General features: G+C 36.3%; 1 non-coding gene across 1 annotated transcript; it reads left to right on the top strand.

Moving 5' to 3' along the window:
* Nucleotides 1-2,797: 2,797 nt before the first annotated feature.
* On the top strand, nt 2,798-2,869 carry TRNAW-CCA (transfer RNA tryptophan (anticodon CCA)). Its single transcript has one exon. It is a non-coding gene; the product is annotated as a tRNA-Trp (tRNA).
* Nucleotides 2,870-15,906: the final 13,037 nt, after the last annotated feature.

The raw sequence follows: 15,906 nt of genomic DNA, 5'->3' as shown, positions 1-15,906 counted from the left end.
GGGATCTAACCCAGGTCTCTTGCATTGCAAGCGGATTCTTTACTATCTGAGCCACCAGGGAAGCCAAATCACCAACAAAAAGCACAGAAAGAATGTGAACAATGTGCATATTCTGTCTGCATCACCAAAAGGGCACTTGTTTACAGTCTGAGAAGTGAAATGGGAAGGTAGGGCAGTTTTTTAATGTTTTGCTATTCTGCACGTGTAAAGAATCTGTCTGCAATATAAGAGACCAGGGTTCAATCCCTGAGTTTGGGAATATCCCCTGGAGAAGTAAATGACAACCCGTTCCAGTATTCTTGCCTAGAAAATCCCATGGACAGAGGAGCCTCATGGCCTGTAGTCCATGGGGTCGCAAAGAGTCATACACAACTAAGCAACTAAGCACGCACATGTCTGTGAAGGACTGAGAAAGCACCATGAGTATTGATTTCAGGGTTACAAATAAATTTGAGCAAGCAGGCTTATGCACAAATATGAGATGTGCACATTAGAATCAACTGTGTGCTATTCGCTGGATTTCAATTATACTTCAAAATGAGGAGTGTTGGTGCATGTTTAACTGAATGAATGAGGGAATCTGAGTTACTCTGCAGAACAAAGCCTTCAGTTATGCAGGTGTACAACAGCTAGTCTGAGGCTCTTGGGAAATATGTTGAGCTCTCTGCCAATTTCTTGTATATCATTCCCGGGACAAATTGGGAACACATGAAACTGATTGTTGTACACACTGCCAGCTTTGTGACACTGACACTTTACTGTAGCCACACTCAGATTTCAGGAACAAAGCATGTGGAAAAAACAGAGATTCTCTCATGTGGTTCTCCATCGAGCACAGTTTCTACAGGTGTTCCCTAGTTCTGAAAAGAGGGAACCAGAGCATTTTCTCCATAGATGTTTTTACAGGTCTACTCATTCCCAAGTTTCTAACTGCCACTGTGAACTGAAAGAAGTCTGTGCATTTTTCTTCTGGTTTAAATGAGCACATTAGGGTGTCACTGGAAAGACTTTGGGGCAGGGAATTTAGAGACTAGAGCCCAGCCAGTTCTGTCCTTGGGATTTCCCAGGCAAGAATACTGGAGTGGGTTGCCATTTCCTTCTCCAGGGCATCTTCCCCACTCAGGGATTGATGGGGAATAATTGAAGGATTGAACCCAGGTCTCCTGCATTTATGACATACTCTTTACCATCTGAGCCACCACCCACCAACAAGTAACTTAAAAAGAAAAAAATCTAGGTTCTCCAAACAAACAACCAATATTGTCATTATTTCTTTAATGTGTCACTGGCCTTTCACTGTTGCTAAGCTACTCACTTTAACAGCCTTTCTCCACATTTCATTTTAAATTATTCATCACTATATTCATGTCATATTTTTCTAAATATAAAATCATTTATCTGTGATTAGTTGTTTCAACCTAACAGTTGTTTCAGTTGCTTAGCTGTTTTAATGTATTTAAAATACTTCAGCTTTTACTCCTGATGATTTTCAATTCATAAAAAAATAACTATACACTTCACAAATAGGCAGGATATTGAATATACATTTTTATAACCTTGAATGTCTTAGCTTCTGTGCTATCCTTTTGACATTATTTTCTCTGTTTCTGCCTCTCTGAGCATATGTATTTCAGCCTATCATTCTCCATTCCTATCATTCTCATTTTCTTCTCTGATGACTGTCATTCTGTGTCATTCTTCATCTTTTTGCAGGTCTTTTTCTAAAGTTATCTTTCAGTTTTTGTCATTTCCTATAGTTGATTCTTTTCCTTCCATTTTCTCTTTTTCATTCCGCTGTCATGGAGGATAGCATAGTGCAGAGCTTAAGAGTTTGGTTTCTAGATACTTTCTGAGGTCTAGAAAGTACTGAGTTTGCTACTTATTAGCTATAACAGGTCAGAGAAGGCAATGGCACCCCATTCCAGTACTTTTGCCTGGAAAATCCCATGGGCGGAGGAGCCTGGTGGGCTGCAGTCCATGGGGTCGCAAAGAATCAGACACAACTGAGTGACTTCACTTTCACTATTCTCTTTCATTCATGGGAGAAGGAAATGGCAACCCACTCCAGTGTTCTTGCCTGGAGAATCCCAGGGACAGGGGAGCCTGGTGGTCTGCCGTCTATGGGGTCGCACAGAGTTGGACATGACTGAAGCAACTTAGCAGCAGAAGCTATAACAGGTAAATAACCTAAAGTTTCTGGGATTCAGTTTTCTCATCTGTGAAATGGAGATAATGATAGCATCCTCACACAGTTTCTGTTAGTTTTATTAGACCCTATTATCTTGGAAAATAATTTTTGAAAATACTATAGCATAGAAATCACTATCTCTATTTGGTAAATAAATTAAATAGGAAGCGTAATTTATTACCAAAAAAATTACCCTGACATGGAGACAGTGATATTGAATTAAGCAGGAACAATGACACAAACAGGCTATATGGGTGAGAGGTGGTGAAAAGGAAAGATTTGGGGCAGGGCAATGTCAATGACTAGGGATGAAAACATCTTTACATAGAACTTGGGACTTTATGGTCTTTCTGTTATATTTTTACAAGAAACGGTAAGAAACCAGGAAACTTTTGAGAAGATTTAGAGGTGCATGATTGAGGGGTCATGGGAAAGGAGCATGCTAGGGGTGAAAATAGGAAAAAGGGGCTTTAACAACTCAGATAATTAAGGATAAAGTTGTTAGGATAGGAAGAAAGGAAAGATGAAGTTAGCCTTGGTCCCATCAGGCTCAGCATGGGGCCCTATGGGATATTTTGAATAAGGCAGAGGCAATGCCAAGCTCAGTCTTCCCTGGTGGCTCAGAGGTCAAAGCGTCTGCCTCCAATGCAGGAGACCCGGGTTCAATCCCTGGGTTGGGAAGATCCCCTGGAGAAGGAAATGGCAATCCACTTCAGTATTCTTGCCTGGAGAATCCCATGGACGGAGAAGCCTAGTAGGTTACAGTCCACGGGGTTGCAAAGAGTCGGACACGACTGAGCGACTTCAGCTTACCTTACCTTACCTTACCTTACATTAGTGCCAAGCTCACTTTGACTATGCCTCTGGGGTCTTCTCACTGATATTAGTATTAGTGTCAGTATTTAGTCTATTGACCTGGATGATAACTTTCATTATCACACACACTAACTGGGGGCTAGGATTTCAACATATCATTTTTGGGAGACACTATTCAACCCATGCATACTTGCATGCTAAGTCGCTTTACTCGTGTCTGACTCTTTGTGATGCTATGGACTGTAGTTCCCCAGGCTCTCTGTCCCTGGGATTCTCCAGGCAAGAATACTGGTGTAGACTGCCATGCCCACCTCCAGGGGATCTTACCAACCCAGGAATCAAACTTGTGTCTCTTAGGTCTCCTGGATTGTACTTTACCTTGAATTTCACCTGGAAAGCCTATATTTTACTCTAAATATGATTATTTTCCCGCTGTCATAACACCAGTCAAATGGTGATGAGGGACAGAGGATTACATACAAAGAGAGCAGCAAGTACAAATCACTTGAACTTGGAAAGAAAGCATGAAAACATGCTTTCTGCGACTGGAGAAGAGAGACTGAAAACAGCAGTACTGTGTGAGATTGCCCAGGGCAGAGGGCAGAGGGCAGAGGGCAGTGAGAGTCAGAGTAAGGAGTTTGCAATGGGAAGTCACCCACCTCGTTCAAGAAGGAAAAAGAAATGATTTTATTTGTAGTTTTAAAAGATCACTCCAAGTATTAGGTCTTGAATGGGCTGCAAGAATGGGGTATAAAAATTTATACAAAGAAAAAACTTATAAAAAAAGACACTATAAATAATCAAAATGGTAAATAAACTTAAAATTTAAGCAGAAGATTAGGAAAAATATTGACAGCATATATAATACACAGAGTATACTGTATGTATGAAAGCCATAACATCAATATGAACAAGATGAACAGTCTAACGGAAATAATCAAGGACTGACAATGAACAATTCACGGATAAAATATACTTATTGCCAATTATGTATGAAAACAGGTTGAAGTTTACTAGGATTTGAGAAAACAGAAGCAATGAATTGAAAAATTTCATCATTTTTTAAAGTTTTATAATTATATAATTATATGTTTACTTGTATTAATAAAGGTGAAATGAAATAGATATTACCAAGCACTACTATTGGGAATGTGACTAGATATAAGCACTTCAAAATTGAAAATTCATTTGTTTTGTACCTACCCTACAGAATATATTCTCAAAGAGGCATGTACATTGATGTTCCTTATACTGTTATTATTTTATATAGTACATATATTACATACATTAAAACATATTCAAACAGTACTGTGTACTTTCTATGGGTATATAGACATAGAAATACATAGAAAAATATATGAAAATTAGAAAACTAAATTGATTATAATAGTTATTTCTAGTTGAGTGGCTGAACTTTTAAAATTGGTATATCAATGGAGAATTTAACCATATTTTATTGTTTCAATTTTTTTAGAACAAGAAAATGCATTCCTCATAGTCACAGTACAATACAATAGTTAGAAGTACAGACTCTGGAGCCAGACTGCTTGCTTTAAATTCCAACTCCACTATTTACATATGTGTTAACCTTTTGGCTCCTTTGCTTTTCATTTGTAAAATGGATATAAAGACTGAGCCTAATTATACCTCATTTTGGATATATTTGATGATTGAGTTAAAATGTCATGTGTGTGTATATATATATCTGTGTGTGTGTGTATATATAGATATATATACATATGTGTGTGTGGTTATATGTGTATATATACATATGTATGTGTGTCTGTGTATAGAGTTCAGTACCAGCCCTTATACATATTAATGTAATTCCTATAACTTGTATAATTTTAGATATTTTAAAAGTTCATATGTACCCAAGAAAATATTACTGCCAATTGTGGGAAATACATGCAGAACAATAAGCACAAATCTACATTTTTTATATATATGTCAGAAGAGTTAACTTTTATTGTTTGAATAGTAAGAGAAACTTTAACATATGGGAGACTTTAAATCTCAGATTTAGATAAGTGTATGTGAGAAAACATGCATGAGCGAAGAAAATTTCTCTGGTTGGATTAAGGAGTTCACCTACAGATGCTGTGTGGAAAGAGCATGAAGCATGAAAGGCTTTGAGTTTGGTGCTCAGAGGTTTGAACTTTATCTCTGCAGCAAAGAAGAGTCCCTGATGCTTTTTGGGCAGGGGCATGATATGGTATGTTAGCAGTTTTAGGTTAACTTTTCTATTCTTAGTATATAGGATTGACCAAAGCAAGCATTGCCTGTTATGGCTATAGCAACAGTTGGTATTGTAATGGAGATATAAACTAAAATGATTAGAAAAGGAAAGAAAAGTGAGATAGTAAGATTCTTAACAATACCTGAGAATCCTTTGCTTTCCAGCAATATGTCACCTTACACCCAATTAGAGTTGCCAGATTTATAAACTAAAAACATAGGAAACCCAGTTAAATTTGAACTTCAGATAAATAGCAAATAATTATTTAATGTAAGTATCTCCTTAATTTTGCCTTTATTATTTCCCTGAAATTCAAATTTAACTGGATAGCCTACACTTTTATCTAGCACTCCTAACCCCAATAAGCATATTTTATCTTTATAGTCATTGTAGACATTAGTTTAACTCCTTTGACTGTTCCTTCAATGACATGAAAAGACAAAAGTGTTTATTTGGCAATCACAACTTCTCTTTCAATGGTACTGTGGATATGTTTTCTAGTGGAAACCCTCCATGTTTAAGGCATCAGAGCCCAAAGTCATGGGAACTGAACACAAAAAGCATGTGAGTAGATTATTAACGATAGGAGATGGCCTCATTCCCACATCACACCAGTCACTGGATCTGAGCATATGGTTCTTTTCAACTGTATCCCAACATTGCACTTTGTTATCACCCAGCTAGGACTGTTACTGGTATCTTTAATAGGTTATTCTTCCCTATTAAATCATTCATCCTTTACAATGGCTGACTTGGTACATAATAAAACCAGATAAAACCAGTAAGTCTTCTATGTTAAGCCATTTATCACTACTTTTGGGCTTCCCAGTGACTCAGATGGTAAAGAGTCTGCCTGCAATGTGGGAGACCCAGGTTCAATCCCTGAGTTGGGAAGATCCCCTGGAGAGGGAAATGGCAATCCACTCCAGCATTCTTGCCTGGAAAATCCCATGGACAGAGGAGCCTGCTAGGCTACAGTACACGGAGTCACACAGAGTCGCATGCAACTGAGTAGCTAATTCTTTCACTATGTTCACTTTCATCACTACTTTGCTATAAAAATATTACTTAGCCAAACACAGAAGTACACGTAGCATTTGGAAAGTCTATAAATGATGGTGCTAGTAGAAGCTAGCACAAAGATAAGGCAAATCCATTTTCAGACTGCTATGCCAAAAAGGACAAATCATTGTCTCTTTCAAAATAGAGAGGGTCAAAAGTAATCAACTTGACATCTGGAGACTGGCTGGTCTCCTCAGGAAATTATGGCATATCAGGAACTCAGCATTAGCCTCCACCATTGGCAAATTGGTCATTTATTAGTTATTACAGCAGACTTGATAAGTGGATGTGTATTTTATTTACCTACAGTTCTCCCCACTTCCTATCATCATAGAACCCATTGATCAAGCACAAGGATTACTGAGGAAAGAGATTGCTTGACCTTTGCTGAATGAATCATCTTGTCTACCTGAATAATGTGAGCCTCCATTGAGTAGATGTCCTCTGGAGAGCATCTCTATGCAATAGCACTATCTTTACACTCTGAGAGTTTCATCCACGTATCTCTTACCCATACTTGTTTTGGCAAAAATTCTCTGGCCAGTCAGCCAAATTAACCTTTACCCCAAAACAAGTATAAACCCATACCTCTGGTCATTGTTCCTTCAACACAAACTGAACATACAGATAGATATTCAGTCCATAGGAGTATTTCCATTCTTCCTACACCAAAGTATTTCATGGTCATCTGAGTGGGATAATGACAAACAGAGTCCTGTTAATATGGATTATCATTCTTTACAGGTTTCATTCAATCAACCAAAAAGACAATAAGATTCACTACTAGTTCTTTCACCTAAAACCTGTCATCAAAGTCAGTGACATTCAAAACTGCCAAAAATTCTATGAAGAGCAAACCTATATAATTAAGCTCAGCCCAATCCAATATTATGCCCTTTTCTCTTTGGTTAAATAACTGTACTATCCTTTCTCTACGTATACTCTTGGAATTCACTGATATAAATGTGAAATTCTACAACTATTTAGGTTTGAAAATTATCTTCCCTTGTGTAGCTCAGTTATGTCCAGCTATTTACCAACCCCTGAAGGAGCCAGGCTCCTCTGTCCATGGAATTTTCCAGGCAAGAATACTGGGAGGGGTTGCCATTTCCTACTCCAGGGCATCTCCCTGACCTAGTGACTGCACCTGTGTCTCTTCTGTCTCCTGCATTAGCAGGCAGATGCTTAACCACTGCCCCACCAGGGAAGGCCTTATCTTCTAGATCATTATTAGGCTAGTCTCCCATTAGGTGTGCTCAGACCCTTTTCTATAGATTTGGAAGCCAAGAGGATTGGTGGAGTGTCTTAAAGAGACACTTGAAAGTTGCTTGCCTTAGCTAAAATTATTACAGGCTTTTTCTGGTGACAAGAGAGGTCTACTGAAATTTGAACACTCAAGGATATTGGAATATATACATCATTCTATCTTAATACTTAAGAGTTTCACCCTTTTTCAACTACTTCCCTAACATATGAGATTTGGCTAGCTAGGTGAATTTAATTGTGTTGTGATTCTGTTTCTCACAGGGTAAATTTGAGTCAGGTTATAAATGCCATTAGCCCTATCATTATAAAGAATAAGAAATTATTTTAGAATACTCATAAAGACTTTCTGGTTCTCTAACTGTGAGACAATCTAAAGTTTTAGATTTCCTTTTCCTTTTCTGTAGTTTTTCTGATTCAGTAAAAATCTGCTGTCCCTCCCCACTTCCTATAATGATTATGTATTTCTAAGTGTAACTCTGGTTGCTATAATAGAAATACTCTCATATTCTCAGTGACTTAAAATGATAAAAATGTGTGTATTTTCACATCTAACTCCTGTAAATGTTTATAGTTAGAGAGTATTCCATGTAGTCATTCAGTTGACTCAGGCCCTTCTCTTATATCCCTTGGAACTCTCTTAACAATTCTAATAATGTACCCGATAGACTGAGAAAGAAAAGCCAAGATTTATGCAAGAGATCTCTATGGGATTTCTGCAGGAGATTTCTGTTTCAGGAAATAGCTTATACCCATTCCATGAATCAGAATTTCATCATATGCTCGCAGCTAACTGCCAGGAAGATTGAAGAACTTAGTCTAGCTGTGTATCCAGGAGAAAGTAGTTCTGATAATACAAACTTGCTAATGCTCTCTATCCTCTTATTCTTATTAATATGTAAGCATAAGATATATATTCCTTTATAAATAATACTCATTCTCATACATAGAACTCATTCATCCTTTCCCAATATCTGATTCATTCATGAACTCAATTGAATGTCCAAAAAATGCAAAATTATGCACATTTTTTTGTCAACAGGTTCAGATGCATCTCCCCAGGCTCCAGCAGTCTAGGAACCACACTGTCACGTGTGGAGTGGTGGAGCAGGCAAAGAAGATTCTAATAAAATCTCCTCTTTGGAATACAAGGAAATGGATAACAAGCAGTCACTGGTCCATAAGAAGTATGAAATTCTGCTTGGTGGTCATTGTGAAGGCCCCATTCTTGGGGATAGAGAATAATATTCTTATTCATATTCTAAATCTTTCTGGGGAAAATTATTCTCTGAGAACTCTATTTTTGCCCTCTTTCAAGCACTTCCTCGTTGAATATCCATTATTACCTAGCTAAATATGAGAAATATCTGCCTTCCTTGGGAGCTGGACAAATTTTGCATTGACTTTTGGTTCCAGGTCTTTTTGGTTTTGAATTTTTAAAGATTACCAAATATCAGATTGACCAATAAATTCACTCGGGTTTTTCCATAAGATGCAACAGAAAAATCTAAATGAACATTTGGCCAACTCAATATTAACAAACTCTATTTGTTTCTGTTTGTTTCTAACTAGTTATTCTATTTGTTTCTAATTAGTTTCTTCTTCCCAGCAACTATCCACAAAGTTATTTCATAAACTATGTCTTAAAATTTGCCTATTTCATTCCTTTTCAAAGTACTGGTGATATTATTGGGCCACATGAAATAATAGAGTTTGGTAAGGAAAAAAAAATTTTTTTTTAATCTCATAGCTACCACACAAGTGAAATTCATATTCTTAATACACCCCACAGAGTGGGAGAAAATATTTGCAAATAATGTGACCAACAAGGGATTAGTCTCCAAAATTTACACACAGGTCATGATGCTTAACAAACAAACACCCCAGTTAACAAATGGGCTAGCGGACCTAAATAGACATTTCTCCAAAGAAGACATGTAGATGGCCACCAAACACATGAAAAGAGACTCAACATCCCTCATTATTAGTGGAATGCAAATCAAAACTACAATGAGATATCACCTGACACCAGCCAGAATGACTGTCATCAAAAAAACCAGCAATAAATGCTGGAGAGGGTATAGAGAGAAATGAGCCCTCCTACACTGTTGGTGGGAATGTAAACTGGCACAGCCACTTTGGAGAACAGTACAGAGGTTTCTTAAAAAATTAAAAACAGAGCTACCATATGACCCTGCAATCCCACTCCTGGGCATATATCCAGAGAAAAACATGATCTGAAAGAATACATGCGCCCCAATGTTCACTGAAGCACTGCTTACAGTAGTGAAGACATGGAAGCAACCTAAATGTCTACTGAAAGAGGAATGAATAAAGATATGTTAATATATAAAATGGAATATGACTCAGCCATTAAAATAAAGAAAGAATGCCATTTGCAGCAACATGGACCTCAAGATTGTCATACTGCTAGTAGGCTGCCATTTGTGGGGTCGCACAGAGTCGGACACAACTGAAGCGACTCGGCAGCAGCAGAAGAAACAAGGCAAGTCAGAGAAGGAGAAATATCATGTGACATCTTTTATACATGGAGTGTAAAAAGAAATGATACAGATGAATGATTTCTGTTACAAAACAGAAAGAGACTCACAGATTTAGACAACAAACTTATGGTTGTCAGTGGGAGGGGGGAAAGTATGGTTAGGGAGTTTGGGATGAACATGTACATTCTGCTATATTTACAATGGATTTGTGACTCCATGGGCTATATAGTCCATGGAATTCTCCAGGTCTTGCCTGTGGGAGACCATGGGGTTGTGTAGTCCATGGGGTTGTAGTCAGGCTTAGTCCATGGGGACTAAGCAACTTTCACTTTCACTTTTCACTTTCAACCAACAGAGACCTACTGTATAGCACATGGAACTCTGCTCAATGCTATGTGGCAGCCTGAATGGGAGAGGGATTTGGGAGAGAATGGATACATGTATATTTGTGGCTGAGTCCCTTCACTATTCACCTAAAACTATCACAATTGTTAATTGGCTATAGTCCAACACAAAATAAAAAGCTTAAAAATAGTCTTAACTATCTCTGTCTCTTTGTTACTATACTTTTTATAATTTTACTATCAAATACTATTAGTATTTCATTTTGAGAAGCAGTTAACTTTTCCAATCTTACAAGGCATTTGAACTCTGAACTTTCCCTATTACCTTTGATCTCTTCTCTGATCTCTACCAGTTAATTCTTGCTTGAGTTAATCTGTTTCTTGTAACACCTGGCAAAATGTCACCAGTAGTAGCCAGCACACACTGTCACTCACCTTCAGACTGCCCCCTAAAAGGATTTTGAGTTATGACAAGTGGCAATTTTATAAAATGTCTTGCCATAGCATGAGGACTCTGCAGTCCTCTGGCTACTATAGATTTTTCATTGCTGCTTATCACCTCTTTGCTAAATAAACTTCACTTATTTTAGTTCTATTGTTATGGCAGCACCCAAATTATGGCTGCAATTTCTGAATTTACTCAGGGTTTAGTCAGAAAAATTAATTAGTTCAGACCTTTCAAGCAGGAAGGAAATTAACAGAGATGTGATAGTTTTAAAAATGACCACAACTTCATTGACATTCTTCCCACTGAGAGAGGGGTCCACTCTCCTTTCACATGAACCTGAATCAGCTTGTATCTCCTTCAACTACAGAGAACATAACACGTGGCCTCCATACAACCTTCAAGTCAAGATCGTAATAATCTGTAAAGTTGATGCCCAGTTCACTTGGGATAGTCTCTGTGAGGGAAGCCAGATGCCACGTAAGAAAACTAACTGTACCAAGAGTACTGTGTTGGACAGGCCAGTTGACAAGCCATCAAATCAACTGCAGACCATCAAATCAGCCTTATCAGAATCTAATTTATTTGAATTTCCTCATCAAACTGCAACCATATGAGTCCCCAAGCAAAAACTTTCCAGACATATGGCCCCAAATACGTGATATACAAAACTATGAGAAAAGTAAAATGTTTTTTAAAAGCTTCCATGCTTAAGGATAATTTTTACTCAGAAGTAGTAACCGGAAAAGTTAGAATTAGGCATTTATGAAATTTCTGGAAACAATTTCTAATTCTACACCTGAAAAATTAACCTCCCACAGAGATTTCTTTCCCACCACTAGGAAACTACAAGACCTGATAAAACACATGAAACTTCTGTTTGCAGGCATTGGAAAATAGGCAACAAAGGAATGTAATCCCTGTGAAAAGGGTAATTTATGAGGTGGGCTCTATGATTACCCAAGATTACTACATGGTAGCAGTTTTCAGGCTATAACTTGGCTTGTGGCATTTTATGTTTCCCCTAGCAACTTGTAAAATTTACACTTGTTCCTCAATATTACTTAAGCATAATATTGCCAATCTTTTCTCATTTTATTGTTGTGGTTATGCAGTGATATTTTAAAATTTCTTTTTCCCAAAGATTATCTTGAGCATTTCAAAATATTCAGTGAAATATTAAGCAACCATTAAAATATTGAAAACAATCAATAATACCTCCTCTTTTTAGCATAAAAGAGTCTGAATTCTAACTCAAGGAAGGTGGTTCTTTGGAACAACTCTAGTCTACCATCTTCTCGATCTGCTGGCTTTCCAAATAAAGTCACTATTCCTTGTCCCAGCAAGTCGTCTCTCAATATATTGGCCTGTCATGTGGCAAGCAATATGAGCTTGGACTCAGTAACACTTTGTCTAGAATGCAGATTCAGAACTCAGCTTTCTTCTCTGAACCATGTAATTTACTCTTATGGGTTGATGTTTTTCATAACATCTTCTGTATTTTTTTTTCACTTTTTGTGATTTTGGCATAAACAAAAATTCTTACCTTCTATTCTTTCCCAGCTAGAATAACATAGATGTATATTTCAATACATAGTTTCTCATCTTTCAAAGTTACCCACACAAGCCTCAGAAATTCTTAAAAAATGTAAAACCTGTGTGTCTGTGCATGTTTAATAGCCATAGCTTCCAATCAAACCTCTTTAGGACCAAGCTTTTACTCATTGGAAGAGAAAAATTGCCTGAGGAATTCAGTCCTATGAAGCATTCTATTACAATTTACTATTTTAATAGTGGCACATGCAGAAAATTGAGGATAATGCAAGCTAAATTATTCCCCACTTTTAAATATGAATTGAAAGTGTGACAAAGTTCAATGACAGCTTTTATGAAAAGAAATAATAAATTTCATCATATTACAGTAGACTCCTACCTTAGACATTTTACATTCAAGAGATGATAAATCTTGATACCTTCACAAATGTGGAAATGTGACTACAGGCTGACAGCTTTTGTTCAAACTATATTTCCAAGCAAAATTATATTTATATATCTATATATCCATTTCAACTTAGCTACCATTTTAACCTATACAAAACTTATTTTGAGCTACTTTTTCATGAAGTATAAAGTTCTTGGGACCTGAAGTCATTTATTTCAAGAGTGACAATGAGTTGAAGCCCAAAAATGACCCTAGACCCAGTTGGCTAAGTACTTCCCTCATGATAGGCTCCAGTATATCAGTACATAGAGTTCAAGTGTGTTTTTCCCAAATACTAAGTTTTTACATAACATAAACCTTTATGGTTACGGGATAATTACTGAAATCTCACATGTTAAATCCACAAATGGCAAAGGGCTATTTGAAAGAGTGATTCAAGCTTCTATAATTTATGTGATTTGTGTTATAATTATGTGATTATAAATAATCACAAAAAAGAAATCACAAATAAATCAAATTGCTGAAACAATATTTAAGAACTAAGAAGTTAATTCCTTTTCCAATCAAAAAGAATCTGAAAATATTAGTGAAGAGGAAAATCTATATTTTATCTTCTTTCTTGGTTCCAAGACCATCAAGAATTATATCCTACTGTATAAAACTTGAAAACCTTTAAAGAACAAACCTGAATATTTTAAAATGCTTTAAGGAACAAACCTGAATATCTTCTCCAACTTCTGAACTAATCTATTGATTTGAGATTTTTAGGAGAGAGACTTTAGACATGAACTTTTCAGAAATTAATCCAATTTGACACACAAAGATGAGCCATCAGATTTTGTGATTCTTGTTCAACAGAGAAGAAGCCAGCTATAAGAGGTGATCTGCATGTAGCTTCATCCAGATTGACTGTAACGGTAATGACACTCTCTCATGGTAAACGCCATTCTAAGCTGCCTCGTCTGTCATTGGTAACACTTCTATCAAACACTTTGTCATAGAGAAAACACTTATTGAGCTTCTAGCTCACACAAATACTGTTGGAACCTAGAAAATGGTTTCACAGTTAAATATAGCATTTCAAAGGGAAAAAGGCATTCATAAAAATAAAAACTCGTTCCCATCCCACCTCCACCTCCATCTCTTTGGGCATCAATTCTGTGAAGTTTGGCTAAGGTAGTTCTGGTATTCTTGCCTAATGGCTCTAAGTAAAGGTCTCCTATACTTTCATCCAAAACTTGGCTTCTTAAATGAAACATTATATAATACAGGAATAATGGAGGCTTTTGAAAGTAATTTGGGATTTAGGTTAAGAAAGAGCAAAATAAAGATTTGAAAATTATATACTCCTCATATATATTTTTAGCTTCAATTTTCTGGTCATGAATCTTTATTTTCCTTTTAAAAGAAAAGCACATGTTGAATATATATACATATAATATGTATATATATATATATATATATATATGAGGAGAACTGAGTTTTATGTGGCCTCCTACTACAGTTTGAAATATAGTCTTTAGTGCAGAATTCAATGTATAAAATAATTGCACTCAAAAGATATTATATTAATTTCATCCCCAAGGTTACTGCCTATCCTAATATCTCATTTTATTTAAATAAAGGATGAATGAAAATTCCTGACCTCTATATTTCAGTTTGAAAAAGAATGGTGAGTGACTGCTGTATGAAATAATTCAACTCCCCAAGTTACAAACGTATCATTAAGTAGTGGTTTATGTATGAAACAGTCAAATTTGCTATCCTGTTACTGAAAAGTCTGGCTATTCCCAACCCCATGTTAAAATTCAAATCACTGGAAAAGTCCTCAAAATTGTAGATTTCATGGTTCAAACTCAAACATCTTATGAATATCCCAGAATGAGGTATTATCATTTGTGTTACCCTATAATGCTCCCCAAAGCATTTCTGATGTTCAGAACCACTTGACTGAAAGTTATTAGACATCAATTTGGAGAACTAATAACTATGGGTTTTCCATAATAATAAGCATTAATTGTTGATATATTTTTATGATTAATCATCTTACTATGAACAAATAATTCAATATGCTTAAATTAAAACCATTTATTTATGATTCATGCTTGCATCAAAATCTTATTAAGGTGAATTTTAAATAGATCTAATCTTATAAGCTATAGTCTCTAAAATGGGAGATGGAAAGCACAGGCTTAATGTTTACAAGAACATACTCTGTGAATGATAAGAAATCCATTTAAAATTGAAAATATTACTCCAAGCTAGTGTCTTTTGGAGCACTAATTCTTATTTTAATCAAATGCATTAATGTTTATAGCTTTGCAGAAAAGGACATTCTGTGTTATATATGTGTATGTGTCTTCTAGCATTTCATGGAGTCTAAATGACCTCAAAACAGGCATTGTGCTATCATCTCCTTATAAATTTTCAGAATATTTAAAAAGAAATCTTAAATCTTAAACTGCAGGACTGCATCTTTGCATTTTAGGCCCTGTGCAAGACAAACATGTTGTTATTCATCTGTGTATCTAGGAACGTGTATAGAGCACAATCAAGAACTGTACTTTGTGCTAGAGATACGGTGATAAACAAGTCAGAGCCAATCGCTGCCCTAACAGAGTTTACCATCTCATAAAGAAGACAGACACTAAACAAGAAACTATTAGTGAAATAAATTTCACCAAGTAAAAAAGGCAAGCGGGAGCAGGGAAGCTATCTGTGCACGGTTGATGTCAGTGCTGAAACTGAAAAGGTAAGCAAGAGCTAACTAGTTAACTGAGCAAAGAGAATTCAAGGCCAAAAAAGAAAAGAAGCAGATGTGGTTAGGGAATTGTCTAGCCTGCTATTTTGTTGAACTGTTCTTTAACATTAGGTGATGATGTAAGTGATGATGCCCTCTGAAGGCAGACAACTGTAGTTTGAAATTTCACTACTATCAAGCATGTAGTCAAAGATTCTGCCACCATATCTTTGAGCAGGTTAATTAATCTCTAAAAATTTCCTCATGTATTAAATGAAATTTATAATAAAGTTGTAGTGAAGATGAAAAGACCAAATAACAGCTAAGTAATTGTAGAAAAAAATAATACTTGCTTAACATAGC

This window comes from Capricornis sumatraensis, chromosome 7, assembly GCF_032405125.1.
Source record: "Capricornis sumatraensis isolate serow.1 chromosome 7, serow.2, whole genome shotgun sequence".
In the NCBI taxonomy this organism is placed as follows: Eukaryota; Metazoa; Chordata; class Mammalia; order Artiodactyla; family Bovidae; genus Capricornis; species Capricornis sumatraensis.
Note: the sequence above shows the minus strand (reverse complement) of the source record. Positions and strands in the feature narration are given on the sequence as shown.